Raw genomic sequence first — 14,437 nt, 5'->3', positions numbered from 1 at the left:
ATAGCTGTACAAAGGAAATATTGTCCAGTTTGCTAGCAGGCATGGAGATTACAAATGGAATGAGATTTTAAAATGGCGCGACAAAGACATAAAAATGACATTTTGATAGGCAGACCTGAGGGGAAAAAAAGGTTTCAATGTAAAAAAAACGAAATGATATTTAAGGTTGTATCATATGGAGAAAGAGCTTAATGTATTTGTTGTGAATATCAAAAACTGATATATTAAAGAAGTGCATGAAAACCAATTACATGCGTGTTCACTGACTCGGTGTGGAAACATTAATATGGACATTATTAATGCTAAATTGAATGAATCTGTGTACAAGACTAACCCTTAAACTTACAACGTTTAACGTTTTTATGTTTAATAAGTTATGTTTATGTTAATAATTTTATGGATGAAAGTGTCTTCAGAAATATTCTAATATTAATGCAACATTTGAGTACTAAAACTAAAACTCACGCCCGTTGTTCTACATTATGGATTTTGACAATAACTTATACAATTCATTTAATATTTTCATTAAATTCACATGACATGTGATGCTCTTATATGTCTGGTATTGTTTTTACACATAAACGTTCATATTCTAATAGTTTTTATTGGCTTTTCTCATATGATTACATCTTACAGACCCAATGTAAGAAATGTCACGAGACCTTTCGTTGTAATACCAAACTTTCCCCAACAGGTGTCAGCCTCACACTGTATAAATGTTTGTTTCAGTTGAGAAATCTAGTTAGTAAAAGAGATGCCAGTGGTTTTTAGTGTTACGTGGGTACTTCGTTAACTTACTAAATACAAACAATATTGTATAGAAGTTGTACCATCAAGTGACAGCTGTTGGCCCATTCCTAACTGAGTATAGTTAGAAATACTACACTATAGTGTGAGCAACGGTCTCATAGTTTACACAGGCCGTTAATTTTAGCTCATTGTCGTCGTGCTGTGAACCAAAATGTTAACGACCACTCGGTGAAGAGAAGAAATTAAATTTCGATTACAAACACAACACGCATCTCATAGGGATTCACTCCAAATTCGAGTTAAGTTATGATCTGGGCAGCTGGGAAGGGTTGGCTGGCGCCTGTCTATATGACAGAGGGATATTGAATATATCACGGGAATCTGAAGCGTAAGAAAAGCCCGAAACAAAAGGGACGAAAATGGAGAAGAAATGCGCCCCCTTTCGGTGATTGGTAGAAGATCAGCCCGAATTGAACCGTTAAGAAAGCGACGAGAGGAATCACTCAACCGGTAGGACGATGCATGGTGTCATGGTGGATATCCAAAATTGTATTGTAGATATGTTTATCGTGTGTGTGTGTGTGTGTGTGTGTGTGTGTGTGTGTGTGTGTGTGTGTGTGTGTGTGTGTGTGTGTGTGTGTGTGTGTGTGTGTGTGTGTGTGTGTGTGTGTGTGTGTGTGTGTGTGTACATGTGTGTGTGTACATGTGTGTATGTGTGTGTGTGTGTGTACATGTGTGTGTGTGTGTGTGTACATGTGTGTGTGTACATGTGTGTGTGTGCAGCGTTATATAAATCGAATATACTGAGGTTTTCTTATGCACCATGTAAGCTACTTTATGCATTTCTTGTAGACTAAGAAAAACATCCAACGAAGCCAAGAAACGCATTTGTGAAGGACTATGCCTACAGCACATACACATGAATGGTGTATAAAGCTTTATATGGTGAGTGGTCCAATTGTTTTAACATCTAACATCGTGCATCTTTTGATTGCATATTGAGATAAGGTGGAGAATGTGAGGGTATTTTACAGGAGTTACAAAAAAATGTACATTAATAAAGCTTATTTATACTTCCACCGTGTCAAAGCAACGGTGGCAGCATCTCACTCTGAGTTTCATCTTGTGAATTAAAGTTGCCACAATGCAGCTTTTATGATTTGATCAATGACTACATCTTTAAAACGTTGCCTTTCTAAAGCTTATCCTATGTTATTTTTATTATACGGGGGTCAAAAGCAAGGTTATCTGTTAAACGCGGTTGTGTTTTTCTTTGTGTTTGAGAGCTGTGAGATTAGATGACGTTCATACAAGGAAAGGGCGGGAAATGATGCTATCTGCCTCTTGCGGCTAACGGCAGCGCTAAAGGTTCACGATGGTGGAGCCAGTTCTGTGGGCTTTATACATAATCGACTTCTATACTCTTGATACGTCTTATTTTAAAAAAGCAAAATATTATCTTTTCTAAAGGATAGCTTTGTTGTTCAATTGATATAGTTGCTGGATAACGTTTTCTGTTGCAATTCCATGAACAAATTGTACAAATGGCAGTTTTTTTCTTCTTTTCTTTCTCTGTGAGACAATTGAACCTATAAACTTAATTAGAAACTTTAACAATAGGGGTCCAATGGACATATGTCTGTAGAATCAGTTGTATGTGCGCTCAATGCGTTAATAAGGTAGACGTTTTGGCTCCTAAATCCGTCCTTCGACATTGACCAATGAAAACGGCCATCACAATCTGTGGATTCATTTAAATCAACCCTTTGACAAACCAACCAAAGCTGCCCGGGCAATTTCCCCTTAATGACAACAGCCACACATTTTCTCTGTTGAGGTTCAATAGTCACTGTTTCGGACGCATTAGACTTCAACATGGGCTCCAGATGCTAAATGGGACCCAACAGTGTTGTGTACATTTCAACGTCAGCACAGTCCCAAATATGTGCTAACAGAGCAACCCGGCCTCCTGCTTTCCACTAAATCGATTTTATGCGGCCATTTGTTTCGCAAATGTCTCAATTGTGACACCTCTTTGCATGCTTAATGAACTCAGCCAACTCCACCCTGGGCTGTGTCGATCTCTTTATCTCATCGGCATTCAACACAGTGAGAGAGGAAAGAGTGAGAGGGAAATTAGCGAGACAGTGACATAATAATAGAATTGCTTTTATTCGACATAGCAGGATTCATATCAAGATATCTCTGGGTAAAACAAATAGGAGATAATCATAAGATCAAAATTAAGTATGATTGATGCAACATTAATCATTTGAAGTGGTGTGTAGGAGGACTGATACTCTGGTCGGTGGCTGTTGGTGTAAGCCTTGATACACGGGTGTGTGTGTTCAGCCATGTGTTGTGAAGCTCAGCAAAGGCTGGGTCACCCAACATACAGCGCCCGAGTATGTGATCTGTAGTGGTGAGTGGGCCTTGACCTGCTGACCTGGTGTGTGTCTGTGTGTGCGTGTGGGTGTGTGCGTGGTACTTCAAGTTCAGAGACGCATCGGGGGGCGAAGACATGGAGGGAGTTGATAACGAACAGCATGCTTTTGAGTCGAATTCTAAATGGAAAAGAACAGGCTTTTGAACTGAATTCTAAATAAGGACGAACAGCAGGGTTTAGAATTTAATTTATAGGGGATTGGGAGCTCGCTGAAGCTGTAGTATGGTGATGTTTACTCATCCTAGTAAGGATTCTGTCTGCACAGTTTTCGAACACGTTGGACGTTAGTCCGTGATTCGGGAGCTACTGCATGCAATAAAGCTAACAGCAGGGCCTTTGAATTTAATTTATAGGGGATTGGGAGCTGTTACGGACGTAATGTGTTGATATTTCCTAGTCCTGGGGAGGATTCTGGCTGCAGAGCTTCGGACATGTTGCACGTTAGTCTGTGCTTCAGGAGCTCTGGTTAGCAACGCATTGCAGTAGAGACTATTGCAAAAAATAACTGCAAAAAGATGGTGTTCTACTCAGTAGACCATCCTGGAGAACACAAAGGAGTTCTATCTGTCTCGGCGATCCTTCCTCCTCTCTCTACAGAGCTTATCTTCATGTGCTCCTTCGATCAGGGGGCTGTACTGGGGATTCAAAAGGGAGGGGGGGGAGAGAGGGGGACAGAAATGTGTCTTCCCTCCATCCACTTTTCAGCACCTTGGCTTTCTTTATCAGTTCTCTCATCGTTTGGGGAAAGGCGGCTGAGGTGTCTGTAGGGGGGGGGGGGGGGGGGCTGAGTAGGGCGAAGACACAGTGGATCTTTATCTAATTGAATGAGGAGCAGGAGGAGGTGGAGAGAAGGTCATGGAGGCTCATGGTCACAAGTCAGGAAAAGCCGGCTCTTGCAATGTGTTACATTAATGATGCAACTCTGTGTGTGTGTGTGTGTGTGTGTGTGTGTGTGTGTGTGTGTGTGTGTGTGTGTGTGTGTGCGTGTGCGTGTGCGTGTGCGTGTGCGTGTCTCAGACTCAGAAGGGTTTTAACAAGAGGGTGTTGTGTTTGTTTTTGGTTTTTTTCTGTCGCTATGGTAACATACAAACAGGCCGAAGGTGTCCGAGACCAGGGCTGTGTTGATCCCCCCCCCCCCCCCCCCCCCCCCCATTGTCATAGACGAAACCAAATCACGTCAAGTCTTTATCGTTGCCGAGGGAAAAGCTTAAAAAAATCCCTGATGTCATATCGCCAAAGAGCCTTCTGTGACTTCCTGTGACTTTCTGTTTTGAAAGGATTTTACCCTTCAAAACATGTGTCGACCTTGGATAGAGTGCGAGACGAGAGTTTCGAGTATTCGATTTTGAAACGTTTATTTCTACAGTGGCCACTCTGCAGCAAGTTTTTTGGCACAGAATAATCTCATTTTACAATCATTTAGGCTACTTGTGTTCAAAAGTTCAATGAAATTGCTGCTATTAAATAAATCAAAAACTAAACCAGAACGTCACGTGTGTGTGTGGTTTCACACTGACTGCCATTTAACTCGGTACTTTATCGAGACATTTTCAAAGACCAGCTCCATTAAACAACAAGAGCCATGCGGCGCCGGTAACGGAAAATAACAGGGGGGTGGGGGGGAGGGGGAAACCTCGCAGTGAAGAACCTCTGCCCCGTTCGCCCTCCAGCACGCCGACTGAACCGGCTCCCTCTGATACTCCGCCTCCAGTTGCACCAGCTGGGCTAAACCAAGCGGTTCATGAGACGGGGGTCGCCCCGCGCCCCACGCCGCATCGCCTGCTGCCGCGATACCGGCAGGCCAGGATTGATGCAAGAGTGGTGAGGGAAGGGAGGGGGGGAGGTGGGGGTAGAGTGGTAGGGAACAGGCCTTATCCGCCGCGAGGGAGACTTTGAAACCGTTCAGACGAGACTCTTTCCCAGAGTGTTTTAGAAAGGGGTTTGACGAGCCATCATGGTGGAGGTGGCGGCGATGGGGGGGTCTCTTGGCGGTGAACCGTGCAACCACCTCCATAATGTCACCTGGGCTAGCGCCCAACGCAAGCTCACGGCTGGACTGACTCAGTGAGGACAGCGGCACTCTGAAGGCTCACTTACTGTACACTGCTGGGTGCTAGTACATGTGCGGGAAGATCGAAGGCGTAACTCGGGCCGGCTGCCATGTAAAAGGCTTGTCCAGGGATATTTTTGAAAACCGGGTATTTCCGCTGCAAGAAACTCATGTGGAATGGGAGGCTTTCCATCTGCACATTTTCTCCACAGGGGTTCTCTGAACAACATAACGCCGGGGCGATGTTTGGAAAATAAATTGCTACCCGGCCAAGGCTAGAGAGGTTTATTCATTATGAAACCAAGCGCAAACTTCCATATCTGGAAGGTCTCACAAGGCTTATAAACATCTGAATCAGTTCTCAAAGCAGAGAAAACTATCCACTACACACACACACACACACACACACACACACACACACACACACACACACACACACACACACACACACACACACACACACACACACACACACACACACACACACACACACAGGGTACAGCAGTAAGGCGAGCTGGCACATCAATGCAATCAGTGAAAACAAAGATTAGTTAGCTTAAACAGCTGGATGGCACAGAAGAGACCAGTCGCTACCAAAATCCCAACTCAGATATTTTATGGATTAAAGTTTTTATTTCGCACAATTAACACAAACTAGCTTACAGACCGGGATAAAGACATGTATGCGAATTATCAAGCACATTGAGACCCCAGGAAGTAGTTAAAACGGAACTAACGCGACCGAGAAACGAAGTTCAACCATGCAATAATTTGTCTCACGTCGTTGACCACCGAAATATGGTCGGACGTAGGTCATCCGTCCCCTTACACTGTCCTCATGGGACCATACTTCTGGAAAGATGTATAGCATACTATGGTCCCATGGGGGACCTACATCCGTCCACAAACTGTCCCCACGGGACCATATTTCGGGAACGTGGTCAGATGTAGGCTCTCTATACCTCCAATATCCCCAAAGTGACGCAAACGCGCTGTAGCCTACGTGGAACTGTAATCTCAGCCTCAGACCACTGTACTCTTTGTGTTTAGACTGTTCTATTTAAAGGCACGGGCCTTAACTAATGACTGTGGTTGTGATGCAACAACGGGCAGTGCTAATGGGAAGCCTATAGGGGTCAGGGATCAGATGATTCAGCAGTCCTGATACATAACTTGCTGTAACATTTCACCTTGCTAGTATGTCAGCGTGCACACAGGCCCATATGTGTCATTATTATCTGATTAACTATTCAGTTGGTCGACCTGGGTACACTCTTTAACAAGTTTTCGATGTCATTTATTTCAGTTAAGCCTTCTTTCCTGTGTGATCAGTTTTTTGTTTCGGTGCGTTAATTAGTGATGTGTGTTGTTGTGTGGATTGCTTTGGCAGGTTGATAAATATATAAACCCCTTTGAGATCTGTGATTGATAGGTTGTTTTATTTGCTAAAATACCCATCAATGCATCTCCATAAGCGTCGGCGCACAATATAAACCCTCTCGATTGAATAATAGTTATTTTCTCTTCTGAAAATGAAAGCCAAAATGAAACACTGGATGAGTGTCAGTTTGGCAGTGTAACAAAACAAATACACCCTCAGGCAGTCGTGAATCAACAACTGCGTGTGTCTGTCTGTCTCTCTGTCTGTCTGTCTGTCTGTCTGTCTGTCTGTCTGTGTGCATGTATGTCTGCCTGTATGGCTATCTGTCTGTCTGTGTGCATGTATGTCTGCCTGTATGGCTATCTGTCTGTCTGTGTGCATGTGTGTCTGCCTGTATGGCTATCTGTCTGTCTGTGTGCATGTGTGTCTGCCTGTATGGCTATCTGTCTGTCTGTGTGCATGTGTGTCTGCCTGTATGGCTATCTGTCTGTCTGTGTGCATGTGTGTTGGCGCATGGGACTGACTCCCCATTACATATCTATAGAGACCCACAACCAAACTCCCTCACACATTGTCCACGCGTATTTCCGACAGCGAAGTCGGCGATGACGCCGGAATGGAACTGTCAGGCGACGGAGATTGGAAGTTGACGGGGAATAGCTAGGGGGGAGACCCGTGTCACGCTGGCAGAAAGGGACTGGGCCACTTCGACAAACCCATCCGCGCACCTCAGAAGCTCATCCCTCACAGCGATCAGAGCTGACACCACGCTACCCACCGGACTACGTTGAGGTGCTTGTTTCTTGGTTTTTAAGAGTGTGCTGTCTGTAACGTGGATGTCGTGAGACTGTTGGTGGTGTTCTTTTTCACCAGAGACCGACTCCGTGTGTATGTCTGTGTCTCTGTGGGTGTCTATGTGTGTGAGAACTTGAATGTGTTTCTGTGTGTCTGTGTGTCTGACCAGGACAATCGCGGATGCACCTTTTTAAAAGAGCAAATCTTTACATCAGCTTTGAAAGCAGGAACGATATAGTCTGGTCCGCCACCAGCACAGCAGGTGTCACAAACACATCTGCGTCTAACTTTTTTGGGACCAACTGAGAAGAAACACAAAAACACACAAAGAAACCAGAAATGGCCGAGAATCTGTAAACAAAGCAAAATGCACATGTGAAGACCCAGCGATGGGGAATCGGAGCTTCAAAGGACAGCCTGCTGGTTGCCTGGCGGTGGTCCGCATGCCTCTCCTCACCATGGGACTTCCCTACAAAACAAAATAACGATTCATTAGAAACCTGCTTTCGTTTCAAATTTCAAATTCCTTTTCAGTAGTTCTCTATACAGTAACCAACGTAGGGGCTGCACCGTCACTGTAGCCTGGCTCCGCCCGCCTACGTACGTCCGCTGGGTTTGCGGTACTACGTCTTGGTTTGCGGTATATTCGCGGGTTATCTCCGGCCAATTTTTGCCGGTCCAATCAGCGAACAGAGGGAGTGGCTGAGAACAACGACGTTGAGGATGTGCCCTAGTTTGAGGTGTAGTCCAACGTTAGCGATTGGTTATGGCAGATCCAGAGTGGCGCTGGGCACATCCAATAGTTTTAAACTCCAACACCTTCAAGTGAGTTATAATTTGTCAATGGAGAGCGGCCAGACTCTGCGCAAATGAAAAAAGTACGAGAGCCTGGTAGGACCAGGATACCGTCACTGAGGGCGTGCAGCCAAATGCTAATTGTTAACACAGTTTTGCTAGTTGGCTGGACGCTGGTTAGCCACCCGGCCACTGGTTAGCTGGTAAGCGACCAGGCCACTGGTTTGCCACTAGGATCCTCATTAATCACCAGGCTACTGTTTAGCCACAAAGGCACAAGTTGGTCACTAGGTCAACGGTTAGGTGGTTAGCCACCAGGCCACTGGTTAGCCATAAAGCTACACGTTGGTCACTAGGTCAATGGTTAGGTGGTTAGCCACCAGGTCACTGGTTAGCCATAAAGCTACACGTTGGTCACTAGGTCAATGGTTAGGTGGTTAGACACCAGGTCACTGGTCGTCAGCCTGTTGGCCTCCTGTCTATTTTCTGCGTTGGAAGGCAAAGGCAAAAAATGACCAATATCTGGTTGCGTTCTATAGAATGCCCCATATCCTCCTCTACAAAAAATGCCATTCGGGCACTTATGTGTTCGATGGATGATAAGACAAACAATCACCACCAGGGGGAGTAGTTTACACATAATTCACATTCGGCATGATATGTAAAAATTGGGGTATAATTGGGGTATAATATAATCTATAGATTGCCAATGGGGAATTTTATTCTGGTCTGGAACAGCAAAGTCCTAACACAAGTATCGCTCAGGTAGACAGGATCATTAAGGTGAGGGGAGGCCAGGAGGACAAAGAGCTTGTCCAGAACCCATCTTCTATCCCCGTCAGTAGCGCTAAAGGCAGTAGAGCTTACTACGAGGTCCGTTGGATTTATCCGTAATGAGAAGATAAAGCCCGGGAGGACTCCAGCACAGGTCCGGGGAGCCCAACGAGACAAGCAGAGAAATGGGTTTTAAGTTTGGATTTGGATTCATCGACATTCATTGACGTTTCCCTGATTACGGTTCGGAAGACAGTCGGACAGATAAGGCCCGCTCGATAGCAGAACCCAGTGAACGGTTCCCTGCTGATTGCGTTTGAACTTTTTGGGATTAATAAACTGCCAGGGAAGTGCTACTCCATGTTGGATTTGATAAGCGGGTGGCTGCGCATTGAACTCTGACCCGGCGTTAATTGGAAGCCAGTTGAGAGAGAGAAAGAGAGAGAGATCTATTTGTCTAGTTGTCGTTAGGTCTCGGCAGTGTTCTGCACAAGCTGGAGGCTTGTTTTCCTAGTACAGATTATTATGCCAGAGAATAATGCATCTCGCTAATCGAGTCTAGACAAGATGGATGAATGTGTGGATGAGTGTCTGTCTGCGGCTGAGGATAACGTTGTTACGTTGTAATGTTTCTCAGATGAGAAACAGGATGAGCGGAGAGCAGTTCCGGTAATACTTTATAGATGTCGATCAAGAGAGAGCACTGATAAAGAGGTTCTTAGCAGGCAGACAGGCAGACAGACAAGGGGTGAAGAGGATGAAATGAAGGGAATGGTCAATCGGCACTCACTCTGTCATACATACAGTCACTGACGCACACACGCACGCACGCACTCACTCACTCACTCACTCACTTACACTGTGCAAAGATGTTCCACTGCCTTCAGTCTGATTGACAGCACACACACCAAATTACATCAAAACAATACATTTTGCAAAAAACAACCCTCGATCCCGAATGACTTCATCATCACATTACCTCACACATCACGTTCATCACATGGCAGTCACCTTTCCCCATGCCGACTGATTGCAGTATTAGATGAAACCGATTGGCTCCAACCACTTTAATCGCAACACTCGTGAGAGCCAATCAATGCGCTGGATTTATTACATTGAATCCAGAGTTACCACGTTGTCCAATCGCAGGCCTTCGCTGAACTCCCTGCTCATCGTCCATGCTTCACTACATTACAACAAACTTCCCCTTTATTACATGACATCATGCACAAGTTTAATTTGTTGGTGCGAGTCCCCGAACTCTTGACTCTGTGAGCCTTTCTCATTAATTGCGTATCATTTGTATTGTTCATTCGGTGATAAGCATTGACAATGAGGCACTTTAGTGTATAGTCTTGCAGTGATGTGGGGCCAACCAACAGACACTAAGTGCTTGGCCTTATAGACCACAGATGCAACAACATCTTCATTGCTTAATTACCATGCCTTTTGTGTTTTCTTTATTCATCATTACAATGAAGTGTTTTTCTTTGTTTGATATATATATATATATATATATATATATATATATTTATCTAAATTAAGTCTTAATCACAATGGGTTATGTTTGTGTTCACTTTCTTAATTTATGCAAGTTCCGCAGCACTTGTTTTTAAATGTGCTTTGTTAACGGCATCAAATGTGCGCCGCTCAAGCTTTTAAAAGCCAACTGTCAATTTAGCTTGGATGTTGTGATCATGTAATTTTGTCAAAGTCACCCAGATGAATGTGAGGACTGCAACCGTGTTTATTTCCTTACATACCATCTAAACATCTTAATTTGAGTGATTTCATTATAATAATCGTAGCATTCATAAAACTTCGGAGTACTGTTGCTCAAAAAGCTGAACTTCCCTTAGTTTATCGTAAACGTTTGCAGTGAAATCATTAAAACTAGTTCTCGTCCAATACCTCGTATTCAGTACCACAAACGGCCGGGGGACCTTTAACAGTCGACCAGCCCCCCTACGGTCGATTGAGACCCCAACGGCCGTCTGTCCTTCCAGCCATCCGTCCATCCGTCCATCCGTAGCAGACCTCAAAGATCCCTTCCGCCGGCGGCCGGGGGGAGGGGACGATGGCAGGGCCAATTTTAAAAAGTTGTCGGATCGTCGCGGCGCCTGACTGATGTGAGTTAGCGGGCCGTGTCATTGAAGAGAGCGATACCTGTCAGCTCCCACCGGGACACACGGCTTCATTGGTATTCCGGGCCACAGCTCCCAGCTCCACTTCCCGTTTGAGATTCCTATCTTTGATACTGTAACAGAGGCGGGAAGTGTATTCCATTATTTTGCTGAGAAAATGAGGTAAAATAAATGAAATGTAAATGGGCGGTGGATGTAGGTGTCCTTGTCTATCCTCTCCTCCATAAATAGCTCTGCCACGGACTATGTTTCTGTCATAAACAAAGGCTGATAAGATGATTATTTAGCTGCATAAAGCAATTATTAGTGGCTTTGTCAACGGGTGGTGTGGGGGACATGTGGCCGATCAAAGGAACCCACTAGGGGTTACAGGAGACTGTATTGGTGTTCCAGACAGTAAGGATTCTAATGTACGTTCAAACCGAAAGTGTCTCTGGAGATTACTCGACTTGCATTTGTTTTAACGTGAGGAAGAACATTTGTCCATAGTCCTCCCTGAAGAACAGAAAAACACATGCATATTTATTCATTGATGTTAGCATTCCTCTTTGCATTTGAAAAAATAAAGTTAAGCAAGAAAAACGCATAAATGCATAAATAAACGAAAGAAAACAAGCTTCTCTATATTAAGAGACTCTTTTTTTTTTTTTTTTACAAACGAGGGCCACAAGGGGCGGGGGGCAGAGCTGCGGAGGACATGTTTGCACGGTTAAAAGAGACACACACACACACACACACACACACACACACACACACACACACACACACACACACACACACACACACACACACATGCTAGCTGCGGCAGTTACACCATCACGGGATGCCTTTATCCCCTTCATTAGCCCCGATAGACAGATTGGGGACGATTAGATAAATTAAACAGGCAATCTATCAGCCGACGCCATCGCCGTCCCTCTAATGAGTGGATTCGAGTGTGGAGATAGCGCCGCGATCACACACTATCCAGGGCCAGCTCTTTGCTTTATTGACGAAGCCGTCGGTGCCGTCGGTGCGACGCGGCTGACCAGGAAACGGGGTACGTTTGAGACATACTGAACTGAACTGCGCTGAACTGAACTGAACTGAACTGGGTTTGTTTGTTACCGAAACAATTACTGTATTTCACCGTATTTCAGCGACACTGACGTCGACCCCAAAGTCGTTTTTCGGTTTTGCAAAGTTAGGTTGGGGGTCCACAGTTGAACTCTAGACATCCTTGAGCAAGGAGCATGTGATAACCGACTAAATGGTCAAATCTGACCATTTACTGAAGTTGACAAAATTTGACGATTTAGTCGTTTATCAGATGCTCCTTGCTTAAGAATACCTACAGGTCAACTTTGGACGCCCTTAGAATCCAACCTAACTTTGGAAACATCGAAAGACTTCTTCCGGGTCGACGTCAGTGGTGCTAAAATACAGCGTTGTGACCCTTTACCAGAAACTAAATATGTGCCAACGCCTTTCAGAGTTCAGCCATCCAGGAACTGACCATGTGACACCGCCTTTCAGAGTTCAGCCATCAGATGGACTCAACATGTGACACCACCTGAATTCAGCCCTCACAGGAACCCAACAGATAGTTCAGCCTCCCATGTGACACCCACCTTTCAGAGTTCATCTCTCTTGTAACACCACCTTTCAGAGTTCCTCCCTCATGTGACACCACCTTTCAGAGTTCATCCCTCCCAGGAGTGCTTTGAAGCTAACCCCCCTGTAACCCCTCTGTACACCAGGCCGCGGCTTAATGGGTTGGTTCTGGAACAGAATCACGATGTCGCTGTAATCCCAGTCAGACAGAGGAGGTGAGGGGGGGTTCAAAATCAGAGAGAGAGGGAGAGATGGAGAGCAATATAGAGATGGATAGAGGGAGAGAGAGAGAGTGCAATATAGACATAGATGAATAGAGAGAGAGAGGCATGGAGATGGAGAGAGAGAGCAATATAGAGATGGATAGAGGGAGAGAGAGAGTGTAATATAGAGATGGATGATAGAGAGAGAGACATGGAGATGAAGTGAGAAAGCAATATAGAGATGGATCGAGGGAAAACGAGATTGAAAGCAAGGGAGAGGGTAATTAATATAGAGCTGGACAGAGCGAATGAACGACACGAACAGGGATGGGGAGAGAAACAGAGACGGAGAACGATTTAGAGATGGCTAGAGGGAGAGGGAACACCATATAGATGGATGGATGGATAGAGAGAGAGAGAGAGAGAGAGACATGGAGATGGAATTGGAAGCAATATAGAGATGGATAGAGAGATAAAGAAACAGATGTGGGGATGGAAAAACAGATGGACAGAAAACAATTTTGAGCTGGATCGAGAGAAACAGATTGAGAGAGGGAGGGCCGAGGGAAAAACATTGATGCATGGGGAGAAAGACGAAAATAAGCAATATAGAGATGGAGACAAACGACCGAAAATACAATTGCTTCAAGTGTTATTCACATTGGACCGAATTGCAGAGAGAGAGAGAGAGAGAGAGAGAGAGAGAGAGAGAGAGAGAGAGAGGGAGAGAGTCAGAGAGAGTCAGAGAGAGTCTTGCAGATGCTCCACGCTTCTTAATGACCGCATCCCACTTTGCTGGAAACTTGACAAACAATATTTTTCCCCTGGTATGAGTTCCCGGAGCTATGCATTATTAAACTGTCTCTCTCGTCTCCGGGACGTCCTCCCCTGGCGCCGACATCACTCGGTAACACCGACACGGCCTCCGTCTCTGTCGCAGAGCCTCGACACACACAAAGAGGCATCACGTCTCCCCCGTCGCTGGCCCTGTTGTTGTCGCACCTTGGAGCCGTTTCCTGTTTGGTTCTTTGTGTTTTTTTGTTAACCGCCCTCCCCCTGTTGCCAGACATTCGTTGTTTTAACGGTCTCTGCAACGCGTCGCTTTGAAGACGGTTTTAAGGTAAAGGGTGTACCCTGTTCAGGGTGAAACTAAAATGGGACAAACACGGTCCAGAAAGAGATGATTTTTTCCTCCATAAGTGAAGGCTTGCTGGGTTATCTGGTGCAGCACGCTACAAAATGAAGCTAATTAAATTTTTTCGGGCCTTGATGTATTTCCAATCAGAATGATCACGCTATTGTTAATATTAATCGAACAATCCCCTTTGTTCGCTTGCGTGAGGTAGTTTAAACTAAAGCTTGGATTAGCATTTGGTGAAACATTTCGGACATTTAGTTGTTTGTTGTTTTTACAGCCACACACGCTCCACCGTTAGGTCTTGTTAGCCAATCAAGGCTCTCTCTCTGTTTTCCTCTCCCGCTCTTTTTCTCTGCCTCTCTTATGTT

This window comes from Gadus chalcogrammus, chromosome 4 (assembly GCF_026213295.1).
Source record: "Gadus chalcogrammus isolate NIFS_2021 chromosome 4, NIFS_Gcha_1.0, whole genome shotgun sequence".
In the NCBI taxonomy this organism is placed as follows: Eukaryota; Metazoa; Chordata; class Actinopteri; order Gadiformes; family Gadidae; genus Gadus; species Gadus chalcogrammus.
This window is presented reverse-complemented; position numbering follows the sequence as displayed.